The sequence below is a fragment of the Cupressus sempervirens genome, chromosome 9 (genome assembly GCF_028749045.1).
Source record: "Cupressus sempervirens isolate cs-2001-9-10 chromosome 9, ASM2874904v1, whole genome shotgun sequence".
Lineage (NCBI taxonomy): Eukaryota > Viridiplantae > Streptophyta > Pinopsida > Cupressales > Cupressaceae > Cupressus > Cupressus sempervirens.
In genome coordinates, this window is record NC_143126.1 from 777,149,851 (window position 1) to 777,172,649 (window position 22,799).

Genomic DNA, 22,799 nt, shown 5'->3' on the forward strand with positions numbered 1-22,799 from the left:
ATATTATATTATTATAATTTATAATATATTATATTATTATAATTTATAATATATTATATAATTATAATATTATTATTATATTATATTATAGTATAATATATTACATAATATCTTATACTATTATATTATATTTTACTCATATTAATCTTCATAAATAATATAATATACATTTATTATTTTATAATTATATAATGTAATAACTAATTTATTATTTCATATATATTTCTCCATGTTATCGGGTATCCGATATTAGATTGAATATCTGATAATATTGGGTATTTGATATCAAATCAAATATCCGATAAGGCTTGGGCCTTACTTTCCAGGTTTGGTACCTGGATAGGTGAAAAAAAGTTAGAGCAGATTTTGAAGTGCTTTTAGACATCTTCAAACTCTATTTTTTTCACATCACCACTTTTTGGCACACCATGATCCTACACATACCCTTCCTCTCTTCTCTTTGTGATTTTACTCTTTTCATTAGGCTCCTAATATTGGATTTGAAACTAAGCTTTTTTGTTTTAGACAGGAACTCTGTATTAGAATTCCACCTTGGATAATCAAATCCTTGAGAGTCGATGAGTTGGGACTATCTGAATTCAAACCATCATTGATCAAGTTAGTTGATATCTCTATTTTCTTCTCTGATATATATGTATCCAAAATCTAGGTGCAAGTTTGGTTTAAGTATGCCAATGTTATTCCTCAAGGCATATCTGTGATACAAAAGCATGAATAATGATCAATTCAGTATGACTAAGCTTTATCATGTATATTGACCTGTTTCAAATCAGAAACAAAATAGATATGCAATATGTATATTCTTTTTTTTTAATCAGCTTGCCCTTTATTTCTGATAATACAAACCTCTAATTTTACAAGAGTGAGGTCTTTGAGTCACAAAGACAACTTAATGCCAAAAATAAATTATCATCTTTACATCAACTGAGTGTTAGTGGTGAACTGTTAATGGAACGATTTCATTAATGATCAAATACCAAGGACTCACCATGGTTGGATGGCCAATGAAAGAGGCTGAAGAGGTAAAATAGATTCCTACAAAAACAAGGAATATAAATTAGAACTATCGTGATAAATTATTTACTTAAACTTAAATAATTTTCTAGTAAGCTCATGTTTGTCCAATATGTACCATGTTGCCAAGTTGAGTGGTGGAATTAAGAACTAGAATGCTTAGTGGTTAGAAAAGGTGTTCATGTCTATTCTAGGTAGGGAGGGCCTTTCTTGAATGAGATTTGTGGGGATATTTTTAAGGGTCCATGGTTGGGAGGTTATGTAATACCCCACCAATGAACCCAAAAGAAATTAACCTAAAGTTTCACTAAGTTTGTCAAAATATTTTTTTTGAAAGATAATATTTTAACAACAACAAATATAATATATAGTGGAAGCACTAACAAACACACATACATAAGCAACACATAAACAAATTACATCTCTTAAGAGTCTGATGATGTTGAATAACATTTAAGTTTAATTAATACTGAATCCAATATATAACAAATCCACATCAAGAATAACTACAAGTATGAATCCATTTAAATAATATACAATTATATCAAATGCCACTTGGCAACAATCAGAATGCATAATCATCCATTATAAAAGTCACAGGGTAAGAAAAGATGAAAGAATATGCATCATCAATAATATAAAACATCTCATATGATCTCTAATAAACAAATATAGTACAACAGAGTATAACCATCCAATAGAAATATAAGATCAATATAAAGGAGCATTTGCACACACACATCCAACAATGACATCCAGCTATCAGATCTCAATGGTATAAGAAAAATCACTACCACTTGACCTCATGGAACCTAAATGGCTCACTCACATCATGTTGAAGAGATAAACTCAAGTCCCATATGGATATAAAAACACAAGTCAAAACCAACATCTAGGTCAAGGAAACACCTGAAAGAAAAATATCTCAAAGGGTATCGAGACACAAGTATCATCTAAACCCATAGGCAACAAAGATATGTACGAAATCTACTATGCAAGGGAATAAGTGTCATTGCATGAGAAAACTCTAAGGTTACCATAGCAGCCACTCTGGACTCTGCCCCCCTAGTGTCCCTATGTGGCACCAGTATCATTTCGTATAGATAAGGCATACTAATAAAGCAAGGTCACAACCAAGCATCCTCTCTACTCTCATCCTAGCCTGTACTAGCACTCAAGGCATCGAAGAGGAAGAACATAAAATTTTATTAATTCATTTTAAAACGCATTTAATGAAATGTTATTAAATAACTTACAATGGGTTACCCAGGAAACCACTCTCGGCTTTGCCAATAGTGGCATGTTGTGATAGTTAAGTTGTTGCATTGTTATCCTTGCCATCAAGGTTTGAATCTAACGGGGATGAGGTCCCCCATTTGTGGCCTCACTGGTTCATAGCTCTAGGTCAAAGTGTTTACCCCTCTTAAAAAAAATTGAAAATAAAAATAAAATAAAAAAGAAAACCACTCTCGACTTCGGCCTCCATTGCAAGCCACTTCCCAATGTACACATAGATTACCTACCCTATGCTCATAAAAAATATAAATCATAGAATTACAAGAAACTAGAAAGAACCTATAGATAAAACATAGTAATCATATTAGTCCTTTACAAGCAACTAGAAAGCACCTAAAGACAAATCATAACATTCACCTCAATTCTTTACAAGCAATTGGAAAGCACCACAAGACAAATCACAATAATCACCTTAGTCCGATACAAGCAACTAGAAAGCACCAAAGATAATTGATCAAAGACTCAAAGGTTACACCAAAAAAGTACACCATTCACCTCAATCAGTCATTGCCTTGGTAGCTACTACTATGAAAACTAAGGAGAGAGAAGGAAGGAGTTTAGGGGGTGGGGGGTGGTGGCCCTTGCCCACCATTTTAAAATTACATTTATTTTTTAAGTTTTGTTTTATATTAATAATAATATTAATTATTAATATTATCATTACTAAAAAATATATTATTATTAATAAAAAATTAATATTATTATTAAGAAATAATTTATATTATATATTATTTTATTATTAATTAAATAATTATTAGAATTAATAATCTAATAATAGATAATAAAATTTTAATAAAAATATTATGTTATGAAGTTGTTGTAAATATAATTAATTGAGATTTTGATTAATTTATTATTACAATATAATTGTGAGGTAAATGGGCAATTGTAAAATTGGGAAAAAGGATTTTTTTAAAGTAAACTCAAATTTTACTTGATGATGTAATTATGGAAATGATTTCTAGCATTAAGGGAAAATCTATTATATCTTTTGATAATTCAAAAACCTTAATAGTTATCATACTTTGAAAAGATGAAAACTGAAACCCTAATTGTATATCGAATCTTGTGTTTTGAAAATGAATTGAAATATGAAAACTATGTTTAAACTACTTTTCATGATTTGTTCAGTGTTGATACTCATGTGGACTCGAGAACTTTAGTAAATTAGTAATACCTGAAAATAAAAATGAAAACTTGAAAACCTTTAGTAAAAATTGAACTATTGTATTTTCAAAACCTAATGAGTTATGAAAGTTACATTGTTATGTACTTTATATGATGTGTGGTATTTCATGTTAGGTTTTGGGGTTTGACTTAGTACTTTGACCAAATTAGGATGGTTACTAGAGGCTTGGTAATTTGTTCTATGATGATATTATGTATATGATATTTTATACCTGACCATGGTGATGTGTTCTGTGATTTCTATGATGAGTTTGATCTGTTGGTTGTTGCTTTCCTATTTTCTTGTATAGAATTAAGGTGAATAGTGTGACTTTTCTAGTGTAACCTTTGAGTCTTTGATCAATTATCTTTTGGTGCTTTCTAGTTGCTTGTATAGGATTGAGATTATTATTGTGATTTTTCTTGTGGTGTTTTCTAGTTGTTTGTAAATATTTGAGGCGAATGTTATGATTTATCTTTAGAAGCTTTCCAACTGCTTGTAAAGGACTGAGGTGATTACTATGTTTTATCTATAGGTGCTTTCTAGTCACTTGTAAAGGACTGAGGTGAGAATTGTGATTCTATGATTTATATTTTTTATGAGCCTAGGGTAAGTAATCTTTTTGTATGTTGGGAAGTGGCTTACAATGGAGGCCAAAGCCTAAAGTGGTTGTCTAGTTAATCCATTGTAAGTTGTTTTAATAAGTGATAACATTTCATTAAATGAGTTTTTAAATTAATTAATAAGAATCTATGTTTTTTCTCACCCATGCCTTGAGTGCTAGTACATGCTAGGATGGGAGTAGAGAGGATTTTTGGTTGCAACCTTGATTCGTTAGTATGCCTTGTTGGTGCCAAAAGATAATGGTGCTACATAGAGACACTAGGAGGCTAGAATCCAAAGTGGCTACTTGGGTAACCTTAGAGTTTTCTCATGCGATGACACTTGCCCACTTGCATAGTAGATTTCCTGAGTGTATTTTTTCCTCTGGGTTTAGATGATACTTGTGTCTTGGTACCCTTTGAGATAGTTTGTTTTTAAGTTTTTCCTTGACCTAGATGTTGGTTTTGAATTGTGTTTTGATATCTGTATGGGACTTGAGTTTATCTCCTCAACACAGTAAGAGTGGGCCATTTAGGTTCCATGAGTTTGGATAGTAGTTATTTTTCTTATACCATTGAGATCTAACAACTGGATGTTGTTGTTGGATGTGTTTGTGCAAATGTTCCTTTCTATCCGATCTTATATTTCTGTAGGATATTTATACTCTTTTGTATTGTATTTTTTTATCAGAGATCATATGAGATGTTGTATATTATTGATGATGTATATTATTTGATCTTTTCATACCCTATGACTTTGTACAATGGATGATTATGCATTTTGATTGTTGCCAAGCGGCATTCGATATAATTGTATATTATTTAAATGGATTCATACTTGTAGTTATTCTTGATGTGGATTTGTTATATATTGGATTTAGTATTAATTGAACTTAAATATGATTCAACATCATAAGACCCTTAAGAGATGTAATTTTTTATGTGTTTCTTATGTATGTGTGTATGTTATTGCTATATTATATTTATTGTTGTTAAGTTATTATCTTTCAAAAAAAAATGTTTGACAAACTTAGTGAAACTTTAGGTTAGTTTCCTTTGGGTTCCCTAGTGGGGTGTTATAGGTTAAGCCCCTAACAATGCTTCCTCACTCCACAAGATGTCTGGACATGCACTAGGCAAAGATAAGTTATGTAATCAAACGTTTGTTGGTAACAAGTATTTTACTTTTATGATGTTTATACAATTAGAAAATATGATAGATTTATTTATATCATTGATTTAGTTATTTCCTTTAAATGAAAACAATTTTTCTTGTCAATGAAATTGGTAACCAATTGGATTGGTTGATCTTCCAACAAAACATGAAATATATCTATATGCAATAGATAGGTTTATCTAATGGATTGTTATTTATGTCTTTCATTTATGTGAATAATGAATATGAACATATCTTCAAACTATATGTTATTGCTAGAATAATAAATAGAAGGAGAAGGGACAATACAGTGGTATTTGATGCCCTAAATGATACAATCGTATTTGATGCCTAAAGGATACAATGGTATTTGATGCCCTAAAGGATATAGTGGTATTTGGTGCCCTAAATGATACAATGGTATTTGATGTCCTAATTGATACAATGGTATTTGATGTCCTAAATTATATAGTGGTATTTGATGGTATTTGTCATTTCGATAAAGTGATATAGCTATTTGTTCCTTAGTGTTATTTATGGACTAACCTGGGTTTTGTAGAACCATCTCTAGATGGATTTTGGTTTTGAATTCTATGATATGTAGATTTTAAATTTCATGTTAAGTTCATTGATGGTATTCTCAATTATTAGTTATAAAATTATCGTTTAACTGATTGTTACCATTAATCTCATTCACATGACCATATCTATTATAACTATCTTCCTATGAATATGAAGTATTAACTGTATTTCTTTGATATGCTAGTTGTTAGTTAAAGGCCCACGAAAAATGGTTTTTATATTTTTTATTGGTGTTTATATTATGATCTCCAATTGCTTGTATAATACTAGTGTGGTCATTGTGACTTGATGAAACTATTTTCTATAAGCTTAGGGTATGATATCTTTATGCATGTTCGGAAGTGACTTGTAAAGGAGGCCAAGGACCTAAATATGTTGCTTGGGTAACCCATTTTAGTTTTTCTTAATAAGTGATAATGCTTTATTAAATGAGTTTTAAATGAATTAACAAGAGTCATGGATTACCTTGCCCATGCCTCGAGTGCTAGTACAGGCTAGCATGGGAGTAGAAAGGATGCTTGGTTATGACCTTGCCTTGTTAGTATGCCTTATCTGTAAGAAAGGATATTGATGCCACATAGAGTCACTAGGGGGCCGAAGTCCAAAGTGGCTGCCAGGGTAACCTAAGAGTTGGCTCATGCGATGACACTTACCCACTCACATAGTAGATATCCTACATGTCTTTGTTGCCCCTGGGTTTATATTTTTACTTGTGTCTTGGTACCTTTGAGATAGATTTGTTGGAAATATTCAGGACTAACAAGGTTACTAAGAGGGGAGGGGTGAATCAGTAAACTTTAAAAAATTTAAACCAATTCTGCATAATAACAAATTCACCATTCATTCATCTTCTTTACTGTATGCATGAAAAGATTAACACACTAATTTGGTGACCCAGAAACCTTTCAATTTGAAAGTAAAACTAGGGTGGGGATGATGCCCACGAAACTTCAATACTATAGTATAAAGTTGGCCACTTAAGGCTTACAATGATTACTTCTGGTGATCTTCCCTGTTAGGAGCAAGTAGGACTGCTAGATCCACCTTGTTAGAGGATTTACAAACATACAATGAAGTATGCACTCTATTAGGAGATTTACAAAAGACTTTTAAGTCTACCCTGTTAAAGGATTTACAAACTGATTCACCTGTTAAGATGAAGCAGTGGATCTGCTTGCAACTAGTTTGCTGATTAGATCTTATGTACTGATCACTTGATGTGATTGATATATCTTTGTTGATCCTTGATAACCTTGCTGAATACTCTGCTGCTGATTCTCTTTCAATTCGCTCAATTACATTCTTACTTCAATCTATTGCAAATGGCACAATACATTACATATATACCATTCCAATATTTACAGCAATAAGGTCGGTTGAACACAAGTAGACAAAACATTACTGAATCAGCCAGATAGTAGAAAAATCAGGTTCCTCAAACTCACTCGGTGACCTTCTGACACTTGGCATCCACTGCAATACACTGCATCGTCATGTACTCAGTAAGAGTAGGGGTACGGTCCATACTAATCATTCTGAGTAGCTTGGAACTTGGTAACCACCAGTGACTCGGTAAACATTGTGTCACTCGGTAGAAACTAACTCCGACGATTCACTTGGTAAGAACTGAATACTTCTTTTACCTTTCTGTCTTGGTAATCACTAAAACCTTCATTTACCTTCCTGACTCAGTAAACACTAAATCCTTCATTTACCTTCCTGACTCGATAAATACTAAATCCTTCGTTTACCTTCCTGACTCGGTAAACACTAAATCCTTCGTTTACCTTCCTGACTCGGTAAACACTAGTGAACATACTTGGTAAAAAATGAATGCTCGATATGAACTGTAAACTGAGTGATGAACTCGGTAAGCATTTAGAATCAAATAAGTGTTGTAACTAATGACAAATGTATCATTATTCCAACAATCTCCCCGTTTGGCATTAGTGACAAAAACACTTATGAGCCAAAATTTATATACAAGATCTAAAAAATTGACTTGATTTTGCTATGCTGAATATACGTGGGCTACCTTACATATAACTCCCCCATACATTATACACAAGGTTTTTACATGAGTTATATGTCTTTATTCATATTATCACCACTATCATTATTTCTTTATTACTTTATTACCTTCTCCCCTTTTGTGTCTGATTCTCCTCTATATACTACTTTCTCCCCCTTTTTGACAATAATGCCAAAGAATAAAGAATTTATTTACATGGAGACACCAAAATGTGCGATAAACTCATAATGTACCTAAAGAATTAGTTGCAGAGTTTTATCCCAAATGTCTTGCAGTATTTTACATGTGGAGAGAGCTACTTGAACTTCTGCAGAAAGCTCAATCACATGGTCTGCAACAGAGAAGTTATTGTCATGGATCAATGTTTTTGAATATGCAATGTGTTTTTGCATTGTGTTCATGATGGGAAGGATCATGTTCTGGATTTCCAGCAGTGTAGACCTTATCCTTCCTTCCTCTTTGAGTAGCTCTGCCTGCTTCTCTGCCAAAAATTTGATCCTGAGGTGATGAGATGAGCTTGATCTGGGGTCAAGCTTCAGCAATTGGGCACTTATCTTTAGATCCTTATCTATCTTATTTAACTTTTCCCTTATTTCCTTTGTATACTCGGTAACATCACAAAGTTTTGCAAAAAGTGAGGTTACGTTATTAAAAGAATTTTCAATTTTAGACAAAATTGAGGTTAATTCAACCTGTTTTATTGCTAAGTGCTGAGCAATGTGCTCAAGCACCTTATTTTCAAATTTCCTTTCTGCTTTCTCCATTAATTTTTCTTGTCCTGAGATATCCTCATTAAATTTATTCACCACTTCTTCTAGCTGCAACAAAATGTGTTGAGATGAATCCACATCAACACTTATAGCCTCAGTTATTATGTTTTTAGCACTCTCAATTATGTTGAATTCTCTGTCCCTTTCATTCCTTAGCTACATTTGATTTTCCTTTTGCTCTAGACGCTGACTAGCCAATCTTAGTTCATTAACTGTAGCAATTTCTAGATTTATCTTTGGAATGACAATTTCTTCATCCAAATCTATATCACCGTCTAATACTTTGCCTGTAAGCAGCAATTTCAATGGTGTCTTTGGTTTATCTGCAGTACTTACCTCTTTTCCTTTTGAAGTAGATACAATGGTTGATGATGTAGGACTAGCAGTCAAGACTAGAATGGGACCAACTAAAGGTAAACTAAGAGAAGTGTTGGCTGTATCAAAACTTGATATACTTCCCAAAAATGATGTACTACTCAAAAATGATGTACATACTAGTATATTTACAATTGGAGAACTAACTGGAGCAAAAATTGGGGCCAATGTGGCTGAGGAAGACAAAATTGATAAGAAACTTGGAAGACTTACTATACAAGCTACAGGTGGAAGAGATATACTTGGTGAAGTAACTACTGCAGTGGATGACTCGGTGGTTGATGATGTGCTTTGAAGCTCAGTAACTGAAGAAGTGACTGCCAGCTCGGTAGATGAAGTGCTTGGCACTTGCATTGCAGAAACTTGGAGCTGAGAGGAGACTGGAGGAAATTGAGCAATGGATGTCTCTGTTGTGCTCACAATCTTGCTTGAAGATCCTATCTCCATAGTAGATTTTACAGTCTTTGGTGGAGAGTGAGGAAGGGAGGCAATGACAGCTACTGCAATTTTGACTGCATCATCCTCTTCCTTAACATTTTCTTCCTCCTTTTCTTCTTCTTCCTTCTTTTTCATTACCTGTTCAAGGTCTTCATCAGTCACTTCCATGGAAATGGTGTTGCCACCATCCATATCCTCTTCATCATCACTATTTTCATCATCATCCTTGATCTCTATGGGTTCCTCAATTGTCTTATGCAGTTTATATGCATCACTCCAGACATCAGTTGCATTTTTAACAACTGGCTCAATGCTTTTTAGCAATATGAGACATGTATTAAATCTCATATTCATTCTGCCTTCATGATCCTTCAATGCCCTTTTGATTTCTGCATCTGTTAGGCTGGGGACCAGTTCTCTTAATCTTTGCTCAAAAATGTCTTTAACTGTTTGCTCGATGTTCTCCCATCTCACCTTTATTTTATCAAACAGTTCAGTAGGAATTTGGGAAACAAATTGGTCTGGGGAGAATTTCCAGGTTCCCAACTTCTCCATTATCAGATCTTTAATTTCTTTTTGCTCAGCAGGAGTTCTAGTTTCATATTTCAATGCCTTGAAATTGTTGATTCTTGCACCAATCCTTAGTTGTTTCATCCTTTCTTCAAATGTTAGAGGAGGTTTGCTGAACACAACTTCTTTCTTGCCTCTCCTAGTTCTCCTTGTGAACACCACCTGAGGTTTGGTAATGATTACCCTACCCTTTTTCTTTGCTAGCTCTGCTTCCTTTTCTGGATCCTCTTCTTCTTCTTCCTTTTCTTCATCCTCACCGTTGCCCTCGGTAAGTATAAGAGGTCCAGTATCAGCTTTCAGCTTTTCTATCTTTCTCTTTCCTTTAGAGATTGCTTGAGGAATCTTGATTTCAAGCTCTATTCTAACCTTTGCCTCTTCATAGGTTCCAAATGCAGGCAACTTGGGATCCACTGGTTCATTTACCAGTGCCTCAATGATATCTCTGGCATCATCAATATTTAGCTCATAGGGAAATGGTTTTACCCATGCCACTCAGGGTTTGACTGCCTAGATGTAGACTCTGTCACAGTCAACCATGAAACAGACATCATCCTTATAATCTTCAACAAGTTTTGAAGGTATCCTGAACTTGTTGTTCATCCTTTCCTTGAAATCTCCAAAATAATTATCCATTACCTTATCAAAATTGATACCCATTTCTGCTATGAATTCATTTATTTGATACAAAATTGGAGTATCTATCCTCTATACAACTACACCTTTAGATGGAAAGAATTTATGTACATAGAAAAATAAACAAACTAGCAAAGAACCAAATTTACAGGGGTTTGTCTTTGCAGTCCTTATGCTATCCATGTTTTTATTCAATTGTTTTAATAGCACATCAGCTAGGTTAAACTCCATATTTTTCTTCACAATCTTATATGCCAAATCTACAGCTTCACAGGGTACACTATTTAGCCTGTTGGAACTATACAGTTTGTATGTAATAACACAAATACCAAATTTTAGTTCTATATCTAAAACATTGTTAAGCTTTAAACCTCTACCATCCCATATAGCTTGGGTTAATTTTTGAAGTTCATCTCGACCTAGGGTTTTGGTGGTTTTGGATTTGGTCAACATTGGTAAACCTGTGATCTTGTGGATCATCTTCTTCGTTATGAGGATGGGTTGCTCTAACCACAATTATCCATTATGCACACGGCTTAAGATATACCTTACCCATTTCACTTGGAAACTCCTTGGCAGATGCGGGATATGGGTTAAACCTTTGGTTTCCAAATGTTTAAACTTGGGTTTTAGGGTTCCATCCATGCATAACTCGGCTAGGGTACTATCCATATCTAGTGTCCCTATTTCTTGCACAGTACACTTGAAATGAGTATGAATATCATTGATAAGAAGTACCTTTGGAGGGATCTTCGATTGAGCTCCATGCGGGTCGAGTGATTCAGCGATGGTAGGAACGATTTTGAAATTGGGCTCCTTCCATTCGACTCCCTTCACAAGCATTTCAAAACCTTTCTTCGCCTTGCTGCCACTGGTGCTTGTGGATGCCATTGCTGCTCGGTGAGAGAACGATTTTGTAACACAAATTCTTCGCTGGAAAATTGCTTCAAATCACTTGAACTCGCTTGGATGCACTTGAAAATATATTTTCTCTGTGAACTCTGAATTCGCGATGAAAAATGAGATCAAATTCTACCTTTTTTATCGAAATTCTGTCATTAATGCTCGGGTACGAAGGTAGCTGAGAATTAAGGTTTTACAAATAGTCACCAACTTACTCGATAAACTTTGCAACTCAGTGAACACACAAAACCTTTCTTATTTTCCTGACCAAGCTCGGTAAAGTCTGAAAACCAACCTTACTCGGTAGATGCAACACTGTGAATTATGACTTGTATCTGCAATACTGATTTATCATTTCCACTCCTTCTTTCTAGAACTGCTTAGGATATGGCTTGAAGATGCAGTCCCTTATCCTTCTTGATAAGTCTAATTAGGAATGGTGGAGTCACCCACTTCTAGAGTGACATTTCCATCATTTGAATTTTCTTGCTCGGTAGACTTAGGAATCCACTATTGTTTCATTTGCTTTCAAATATTATCAGCTCTAGTTTTCTTTTCATCTTCAACCTTTCCTATATTCATGCAATTCTTGGCTATATGACCAAGTTCAGTACAAGTATAGCATCTTATGGTTGTATCTTTCTTCCTTAGGTGATGCCTTCTACAGTTTGTTCCTATGTGTCCATATTCTCCACAATAGTGAAATTTGTACCAAGTATTGTAATCCCAACCAAATATTGCTTTGAAAATTTGTTCTACTGGATTGAATGATTTTGATCTACATTCAGATGCCTTGTGTCCTTGTTTTTTGCATTTGTGACATTTGCCTTCAAACTTTGGTTTCTCCTTGCATTCATTGGCTTTGTGACCATGCTGATTGCAATTGAAACATTTGCCATTGAATTTACCTTTACCATTACTCCAACATTTGTTAGATGTATGACCTATCTTGCCACAATGATTACAAGTGGGTATTTGATTCCTTTGGGTACCTTGTTCAGAAGATTCACCTTCTTCCTTGTATCCAAGACCAGCTTTACCTTTTTGCTTATAAAAATTCTGCTCATTTTGCTGATTCAATTGATTCATGTCTGCTTGAGATTTCATCATCCTTTCATTGACTTTTTTTTCAACATTTAGATCATTTTCCAAGCTTTCGTTGATTTTCCTTTTAGATCTTAGGTCTCTTCTTAGACTTTCATTGATTTGTCTTTCAATATTCAATTCATTTCTCATTCTTTCACTTTGTGCTTTGAGAATCCTGATTTCTTCATTTGCATTGGATAGTTGATCTGCTAGATCTTCATGTTCAAGGGATTGATTTTGAGTTTCATTGTCCCTTCTTTCTATTTCTTCTTGCATCATGTTTCTTTGCTCCATAATTTTGCAAAATCTTATTGATTGAGTTTCTTGTTCCAATTTTAGCATCCTTACTTCTTCTTGCAAAGATCCATTCTTTTGTAGAAGTTATTTGATTGCCTTGTCTGCCTCATTAGCTTCATTTGAACTATTTGATGGGATGAGATCTTCAATTTTTGTTTCAGTATACTGATGATCATTCATTTCTTTTGCAAGATCTTTCCTTCTTTTTAGGGATAGAGAAAGATGCTCTTTTGCTTCTTTGAGTTGTATCATGGCCATTTCCAAATCTAGCTTCTCATTCTCAATAGTTTTGTCAAGTTTGAATATCTCCATTGTCCTTGATCTTTCCTCAAGTTGTTTAAACTTTATCCTGAGAACCACAATGCTCTGATACCAATTGTTGGAAATATTCAGGACTAATAAGGTTACTGAGAGGGGAGGGGTGAATCAGTAAACTTTAAAAAATTTAAACCAATTCTGCATAATAACAAATTCACCATTCATTCACCTTCTTTACTATACGCATGAAAAGATTAACACACTGATTTGGTGACCCAGAAATCTTTCAATTTGAAAGTAAAACTAGGGTGGGGATGATGCCCACGAAACTTCAATACTGTAGTATAAAGTTGGCCAGTTAAGGCTTACAATGATCACTTCTAGTGATCTGCCCTGTTAGGAGCAAGTAGGACTGCTAGATCCATCTTGTTAGAGGATTTACAAACATACAATGAAGTATGCACTCTGTTAGAAGATTTACAAAAGACTTTTAAGTCTACCCTGTTAAAGGATTTACAAACTGATTCACCTGTTAAGATGAAGCAGTGGATCTGCTTGCAACTGGTTTGCTGATTAGATCTTATGTACTGATCACTTGATGTGATGGATATATCTTTGCTGCTCCTTGATAACCTTGCTGAATACTCTGCTGCTGATTCTCTTTCAATTTGCTCAATTACATTCTTACTTCACTCTATTGCAAATGTCACAATACATTACATAAATACCATTCCAATATTTACAGCAACAAGGTCGGTTGAACACAAGTGGACAAAACATTACTGAGTTGGCCAAATAGTAGAAAACTCAGGTTCCTCAAACTCACTTGGTGACCTTCTGACACTCGGCATCCACTGCAATACACTGCATCGTCATGTACTCGGTAAGAGTAGGGGTACGGTCCATACTAATCATTCTGAGTAGCTTGGAACTTGGTAACCACCAGTGACTCGGTAAACATTGTGTCACTCGGTAGAAACTAACTCCGACAATTCACTTGGTAAGCAACTGAATACTTCTTTTACCTTTCTGTCTTGGTAATCACTGAAACCTTCATTTACCTTCCTGACTCGGTAAACACTAAATCCTTCGTTTACCTTCCTGACTCGGTAAACACTACTGAACATACTTGGTAACCAACGAATGCTCGGTATGAACTGTAAACTGAGTGATGAACTCGGTAAGCATTCAGAATCAAATAAGTGTTGTAACTAATGACAAATGTATCATTATTCCAACAAGATTGCTATTAGGATTTCCTTGACTTAGATGATGGTTATAACTATTGGATTTTTATCCACATGGGACTTGAGATTATCTCCACAGAATGGTCGGAGTGGGCTATTTAGATTCCACGAGGTCAGATGGTAGTGTTTCTTATACCATTGAGATCCAAAAATTGGATGCCATTAGTGAATGTACTTGTGCAATTGTTCTATTCTTCTGATCTTGTGATTATGTTCTTTGGTCATACTCTGATGTATTATATTTGATTATAGGAGATCTTATGAAATGTACTATTTATTCATGATGTTTATTCTTATAGGTATTCATACCTTGTGACTTTTACAAAGGATGATTATTCATTTGGGTTATGTCATGTGGCATCTTATGTATTTGTATATTATGTCATTTGCTTCATACTTATGGTTATTCTATGATGAGGATTTTGTTATGTATCATATAATTTAGTCTTAATAAAACTTATATATGTGATTCAACCTCATGTAACTATAATAGATGTAAATTATTTATGGATTGTTTGGATGTACGTGAGTTATTGTTTCTACTATGTTATTTGTTGTTGTTTTAATATTTTTAACAAAAAATGTTTGGAAAACTTAGTTCCACATTAAGTTAATTTCTTTGGGTTCCTTAGTGGGGCATTACACATTGTCTCTTATACTTTAGTAATATCCCTTGTTTCATTTTATGACCTAATTAGGGTTTCTCAATATTTGTTAAACTATTTTGATCTTTTTCTTTGGCTTATCTGATAGGCTTCACTATTATCAATAATATAAGATTTTAGGGTTTCAATAACACTTCAATCCTTCTGATAACTCTGCTCTAGTTCTATGATAACACTTCCTATGTCCTTATGTGCAACTTTTCCTTTTCACCTTTTTTCCAACAATGACAACCTTCAAAAATTTTACCGTAGGTTTTAGGATTTTGTCAAGTTAAGGTTTTCTCTTTCTTTCTCTCACTTCTAGGTGAAATTTAAGGTAGGACCTAACATATCCTCCTTGATTTCTATTTTTGTCACTCAAAGATAGGATCTAATTTCTAGGAGTCATCCTCTTTCTAAACCCTATTTCCCTATTCTAATCATCATTGGTCAATCCCCAATGCACATTATACCTCACAGTCCTAGAATCCTCAACTAAAAATCCAAGAATCTGACCTCCTCAAGAATAATTCAACCCTGATTGACCTATTCCTTGGTGGCTAAGAAATTTTGGCCTTGGGCTATTTCAAATTTCAAGCTGATTCCTCCCACTGCAGTTGACTCCTACAAGGGTTATCTCATAAATTCACTATAAAAAGACATCAAAAGCTTCACTTTCACATGATGAAAGAAGATACACGTGTGTATGGGCACTCTAATTTTACATAGAGAAAATGCAAGGTGTAAGCTAAGGGATGAATCTAGTTCTTTCATTGTAAACTGAGATCTTCATCCAAATTATTTCAATTCAATAATTCAATCACTACAACAAACCTTGATGTGGAGATGCAAGGGGATCATGAAGATGAGTAGAGTACTTTAGCAATATGGGCTTGGTAAGATTTCCATGTTATATGTAGATATGATCATTCTCTCTTCATATTTTGCACATATTTATATTTACAATAACATTTACATGCTAGGGTTTCACTCATAGAGTAAATTATTAGAATTTTCTATCTCTTTGCATTCTAGATCTACTATACAGGATTCATGAACACTACATGTACACACACAACATTATTTATAATGGTTGTTCATGAAGGTATAAATCATTGAAACATGGGGTTGACTAAGTCAAACCCCTTCATAACCACCCACACACACTAATACTATAAAAAACTTGCTTTATTAAATTTGCAACCGCAAATTTGGAAACTACTTGCTAAGACCTTTTTGAAGAAGTTGGGTCAAATTTTCTAGTGTCTTGGGAACATGTCCATCTTGCCATAAAATGCCATGACACTTTATCACCAAGTCAAATTGTTCCTAGAGGTATGAATTGAAAACAACATTTTTTAAAACTTTCTATCATTATCACAAATATACAACTGTAGGTTCAGTTAGTTTTAAATCCATAATTGTTGGAGTGAGATGAAACATTCCCTTTCACATTTTGAGGTAAGTAATTTATCACTTATTTCATCTTTTAGTTTAGACCTATTTTTGTACCTTGATTGGGCTGATTGCATATATTTAGCACCTAGACCTATTCTAAGTTTCTCATTAAATCAATTAGTTCAATTTCACATTTACATTGGATATCTTTAATTAATTTGCATTGCATGAAAGGTTTCTTTCTTGCATATTTACTTGATTTAACTTGGGTTTAGTATTGCCATCCATTTACCTCATTTACAATTTTCTATTCTAACTTAGGTCATAAATTGAGAGTTATGCTTGGGATCCCCTCATTCTCTTGTATTGAATGAATTAGGGATGAAGTGTTAAACTTGTATGATCTATAGTTTTCATTTTTACACTCATTGATGTCCTTTCCACCTTGAACAATTAGCATCGTAAATTTAATTTTCTTTATCAGTGTCTTCATAGTTCTGAGAGAGATGTCTACTATTTTATTAATAAATTTTCATTTACTTGATCAAATTAAAATAAAGTTTATAATATTGTTGCACACTTGATTCTATACACTTATAAGAAAAAAAATTTAAACAATTTGACACAAGTTATATGCAATGTATGAACAAACACCTAATTTTCAAGATGTAACCACTTCAAAATCTTGTAAAAAAATAATCAATGGATTTAAATAGTTTTTTAAATACATAATTTGTAGCTTTCACTCTTACCTATCGTTCTACGAAAGCATTTCTCAAAACACCAAATCTAACTATATCTTTTTTGATGTGCATAGTTCATACACTATGTTATGATTTTCTCAAAAATCAAGAGAATTTTTTTTGTCTATTGTAAGTTAACCCCCTTGCCACATTAAATTTTAAAAAAATTATTTTACAAAATAGATTTATAGTGCACTACAACTCATATTATTTGCAAAATTCCTAGTTTTTAATGCATGGCCCTCGTATTTATCTTTGGCATTTAACTTTAAACCTAATTTCAAAAAAATAGTGGTCACTTATATCCTCCTTTTTTCTTAGCATCATGACGCACTTACCCACATGTTTTCCTATATAAATTCCCATCCCCTCCCCAAACATCTCCCTCAAGCTCCTATCTAAGCAATATGTTTCCTATGTGTTTCCAATTATAAACCCTTCCATATGAATGGGCATGGTATCATATTTCCCCTTAAGTGAAGAACCTTTGGAGTTACCAAATATTGTTTTTGTGGTGTTCATTTGTGACCCTCACTTCTTAAGCATCAACATTTCTTCCATTAATGTTTTTAATGGTTCTTCCAATAAACTATTCAGCTATCTCACCATCTACAATCATGTGCATCTCAAACATGGATAATTTGAAGTTTCGTTTCTTCCCATTCAAACCTTTGATAAGTTTTCTATGTGCAATGAGATATACAAGAGTGAATAAGCTATGAATCATTGATCTAAATTATAGATTCAGATTATAGGACCTAGTGCAAAACCTATTGTATTGAAAAAACATATTAAGAAAAAAAATCAACAAAGAAGTATGAAAACCAATAAGTAGTATCATCCCAATCAACATCTCTACAATTTTCATGAGATGCCAAGGTTCATTGAAGTAAATGGAATTAAAAAAGAACAACATCAATAATAATTATTAAAAAATAAAACAAATCATAAATCATAATTCTTAACATAGTACAAAGGAATTTTAGAAGTTCAAAGAACACAATTTGCTCTGGATACAAAAAAATACTCTATAGGAAGTTCAAAAGTTCCAGTCTAATTTTGCTAGCCCTTTCACCTATGTTCCATTTCTAACTTTGGGTTTTCAACTAGTTGTTAGACCCAAAACCTCTTAATAGAAGGTTCATAATTTCTCATTGATTTATGACTATACACTTTAAAATCAATGTTCCATTCAACTTGATATAGGCTTGCAACTCTAGTTGTACAATTATTATTGGAATCCACAATGCAATTTTAAACTCAAACTTGTCCTAAAAGAGTTTCGGGTTGTAAAATTCTTCAATTGATCATTGACCATTGTTTCATTATTGATGTCAAACTCTATTGTGAGTTCTCAAACTAGTGTTTGAAGAGTGATATTATATTCAAACTTGCTTTGGAGCTATCCGATTTTGAAATTCGTAAAAGATTTAATATCATTGTTTCATTCTTAATGTACCTCGAGTTTTAGAACTAGTGGCATAATTTGAAGTGTGATTTTAAACTCAAACTCCTTTCAAGGACATTGCTAGTTTTTGAAACACGTGTTATTTTCTAATTAGACATGCAATAGATGAGTATGTCCAAACCCTTTACTTGATCGTGCCATATAATGTAGATGCAAATGATTGTATCTAATGTAATGATCACCCTATTTTATGGCATCCTTAAAATGCATGATATATTATTTTGCACTATAGAAACGTAAAACTAAGTAATGAAAATTTGTCCATGGTCAAACTAAGACTAAAGTGTAAAATAGAGCTAGTCAACTAGATGCTTAAATTTTTTTTTATTATTAAATATATCAAGATTATGAATTTTAGGATGACCTCACAGTTAAACTTGTGAACTTTCTATAATAGAAAAGGATTAAAGATAAGATTTAGATTAAATTACAAGAATCTGAAAGATAAACCAATTGAACCAGACTTATATACATCTAAACATTTTTATTTTTTTAAAAGCAGATTTATTTAACTAAGAACAAGTAAAACTACAAATGAAAATTCAACTCTTAGTTTATAAAACATTATCTCAAACTAAACACACTTTAAGCCTTTGATTTTGATGGCGATCTGTATTAATCATATGAAGAGGTTCTACAAGCTAGGATTTTCCACAGCGTGATATATCTTTCCATCAGCCATCACTCGAAACTGAATAAAAGTTAAAATCAGCAAATCAAACAACCGGAAAGAATTGGCGCTTTCCAATGAGGAAAAAGAGAACGCCACCAATTATTGAATTTGTTACACCCCATAAATTGGGCATCCACCCATGATGGCCCATCTGTTAATGTCCACTTTGTGAACAAAAGAGGCTATTTATGCATTTGTCAGTTGCCGGTTAATGCTTGCTCTTGTCACGATTGTCAACTTCCTTTCTGTGTAACACAATACAATATATTGCCAATCCCACTACTGGATGATAAACAAACCTTTCTTTCTGTTCAATTCAATATAATACATTTGATTAAAAACTTTTTATACATCATTCAGTACAAAGCCCAAATAAATGATGGTAGTGTAACGCCAAATATAAAAGTTGCACGTCGTACGCCCTAGAATATGAGTTAGTTCAAAAAAACCCTAATATGGTTGACAAAGCCGTTTTCACTGTATATAATCTCCAAGACATTAGAATGCAGCTCTCAAGACCGAATCAGTTATTAAAAGACTGATTAGGCTCTTCCAATTTGAAGATGAAAGGAGAAATTATATTTGATAAGCCAATCAGAGATATATTTCTGATTATTTCTCTAACAATGGTTTTATTGGTATGTTTCTATGTAACTAAGGGAACTTATTGGCCTCTATCTACAGAAACTGAAGCCGCACCTCCATATGTAAGTTTAATTCAGATTAACATATCTCTTACAATAATCTATGTTTTGAATCATGTTGTTTTCTATCTCAGTATTATTTTGGGTTTGTTTTCAGATAGAAGTTGCAAGTGATTCTGATGAGTTGGAGATTGCTTTGGCAAAGGCTTCAATGCCAAAGAAGACTCTGATCATCACACCAGTGAATGGAGCATGGATGGAGCCAAACAGTTTAGTAGATCTTTTTCTTGAGAGTTTTCGGATTGGGGAGGGAACACATGATTTACTTAACCACCTGCTCATTGTGGCCATGGATGCAAAAGCTTTCAACCGCTGCATAGAAATCCATCCTCATTGCTATGAGCTCAGGACTGAAGGAGTTGATTTTACCGAGGAGAAGTCCTTTGGGACAAAGGATTATATAAAGATGACGCAGACTAAAATTCTCTTCTTGAAGACTGTGGTTGAGCGAGGATATAATTTCGTGTTTACTGTAAGTTTCCTCACATACCCCACGTTGTAAATGTTTACTGTAACGATCATCAAAAAATTTGACATTGTTATTCTGATAATTGTAGTTTCATTAGATTGACTTAGGGTATTTGGCTCCGTATTTAAAGAAAGTTTACTAGTCTCTGTGGTTGTTTTAATATGTTTGATGTTTACGTAGAGGTGATATTGTTAATTATGATTGGTTTACACATTTATTTTAATTAATTTTTTCTATCTTAAATTTTATTCTATTTTTTCTATATACTAAACATATTCAGTTATAAAAAATCATTCAAAATTCAAACAGCTACCTTTGATGTTGTGAAACAAACAAATTTATAAAAAGTATAAAACATTTAAACTTTAAATAATAATAAATTTGATACAAATTAAAAAAATCTATTTTATTGAATAAATGAATTAGTATTTTTTTTTTAAAATTAATTAACATGAAATGTGAAATAAAGTTCTGCATGGTCAGGCTCCCTTCCCTTGATAAAAAAGATAGAGCTCCATATCAATTATTATTCTAATAGATTAAAATTAAGTGATAATTTTTTTCACTGAAATCTAATTAGGTAGTATCCAATACAATTAATCTTTAAATGATAAAAAAAATAGAGATCCATGTATTAATTTTCTTCTTCTAACTAAAAGTCAGTGAACTACTAGAATATATATAAGATAACTTGATTCAAGGTCCGGGTTCAACTAGGAAAGAATTAGGAAGAAAATCCAATATCCTTGCTCGATTACAACATAGAGAGGGAGAGGAGAAAATATCCTAGGACACAATTGTTGGCTGGGGATGCACAAACAATAATTTGTGAAAAATATGACAAGAGAGGAACTGAAACATATGACCAACACTTTTAGGCTTATTTATACTAGTTTAGAGCATATTAATTTCCCCAATTCAGTAATCAAGTTAGAGATATGGTCTATTGAAAAAGACTCCATTAAATTATTGTCACATCCATAATTTGATAAGCCAATTAAATTAATTATTATTCTAATAGATTAGAATTAAATTATAATTTTTTTCACCAAATCTAATCAGGTAGTATCCAATATAATTTGTCTCTCGATTTGTCTTTCTGCTTTTGTCCACCTCTCATATATTCTTTTTCAAATGAAAAGATTCTTTCTCTCATCTCATAATTTAACACTTTTATAGTTCATCTGTCATGGAATATTTTACTGATTTTCTTCAAATATTATTTACAGGATGTAGATATAATGTGGTTACGAAATCCATTTGAGAGGCTCTCAATCGAGGCAGATTTTCAAGTGTCTTGTGATTTATATAAACATAATCCACATAGTATCTCAAATGATCCAAATACAGGATTTTCATTTGTTAAGGCAAATGAAAGAACTGCTAAACTCTATGAACTTTGGCATGCATATACTACAATAAATCCTAACATGCATGATCAAGATGTCTTTAATATGATGAAATTTTCCTCAAATTTTACTCAAATTGGCATAGATCTTTTATTCCTTGATACAATTTACTTTAGTGGATTTTGTGAACCGAAGGCACAATTAGAAGAAGTTTGTACTATGCATGCCAATTGTTGTGTAGGTTTAAAGAAGAAGATGACTTATTTAAGAGATACTCTTGATGATTGGATTTTATTCAAATCTTTCAATCTGAATAATACTTTTGAATTAAGAGGAAGAAGAGAGGTGGGTTGGAGAAGTAGAATAGAATGTGGCCCTTTGTAAGTATGTGAGAAACATTATTAATGTTTCATTATTGAATATAAGAAGATGCTAGTAGATAACTAACCTTTAAAGGTTTTATTAATTGGTTGATGGAAATAAAAATTTTGAGTTTAATGGAAAAATATTTTTAATATATTTCTTTAAGATCATTATATGTTTATATTCACATTTTTTTAAAGTTATATGATGTGAATTTTATGTTAAAATTTTATAGGAAGAAAGAGATGTAAAAAAATATTTCTAAAAATATTTAATATTGTTATGAGATATATTGACTTGAAAGAATTGGGTAAATAAAATATCATTAGAAAAATAAAATTACCAAATAACTATATAGATCTTTTAATGTATTAAATTTCAATAGATGGAATATTCAATTTTCTTAATTAAGATAATTCTTTTATTTTTTAAAAACAATCAAATTTCAAACTCTCAGGGGATTCAAGAGGAAGGGGTTAGATTTTTTAAAGATTTATTAGCTCCTCTTGCTCTGTCTATTTCCATGAAGCATAATCACAA

The 22,799-nt window shown here is 32.7% G+C and overlaps 1 pseudogene; it reads left to right on the forward strand.

The window, feature by feature from the left end:
• Positions 1-19,937: 19,937 nt before the first annotated feature.
• Positions 19,938-22,280, forward strand: LOC149541036 (uncharacterized protein At4g15970 pseudogene; annotated as a pseudogene).
• The last annotated feature ends 519 nt before the right edge of the window (positions 22,281-22,799 follow it).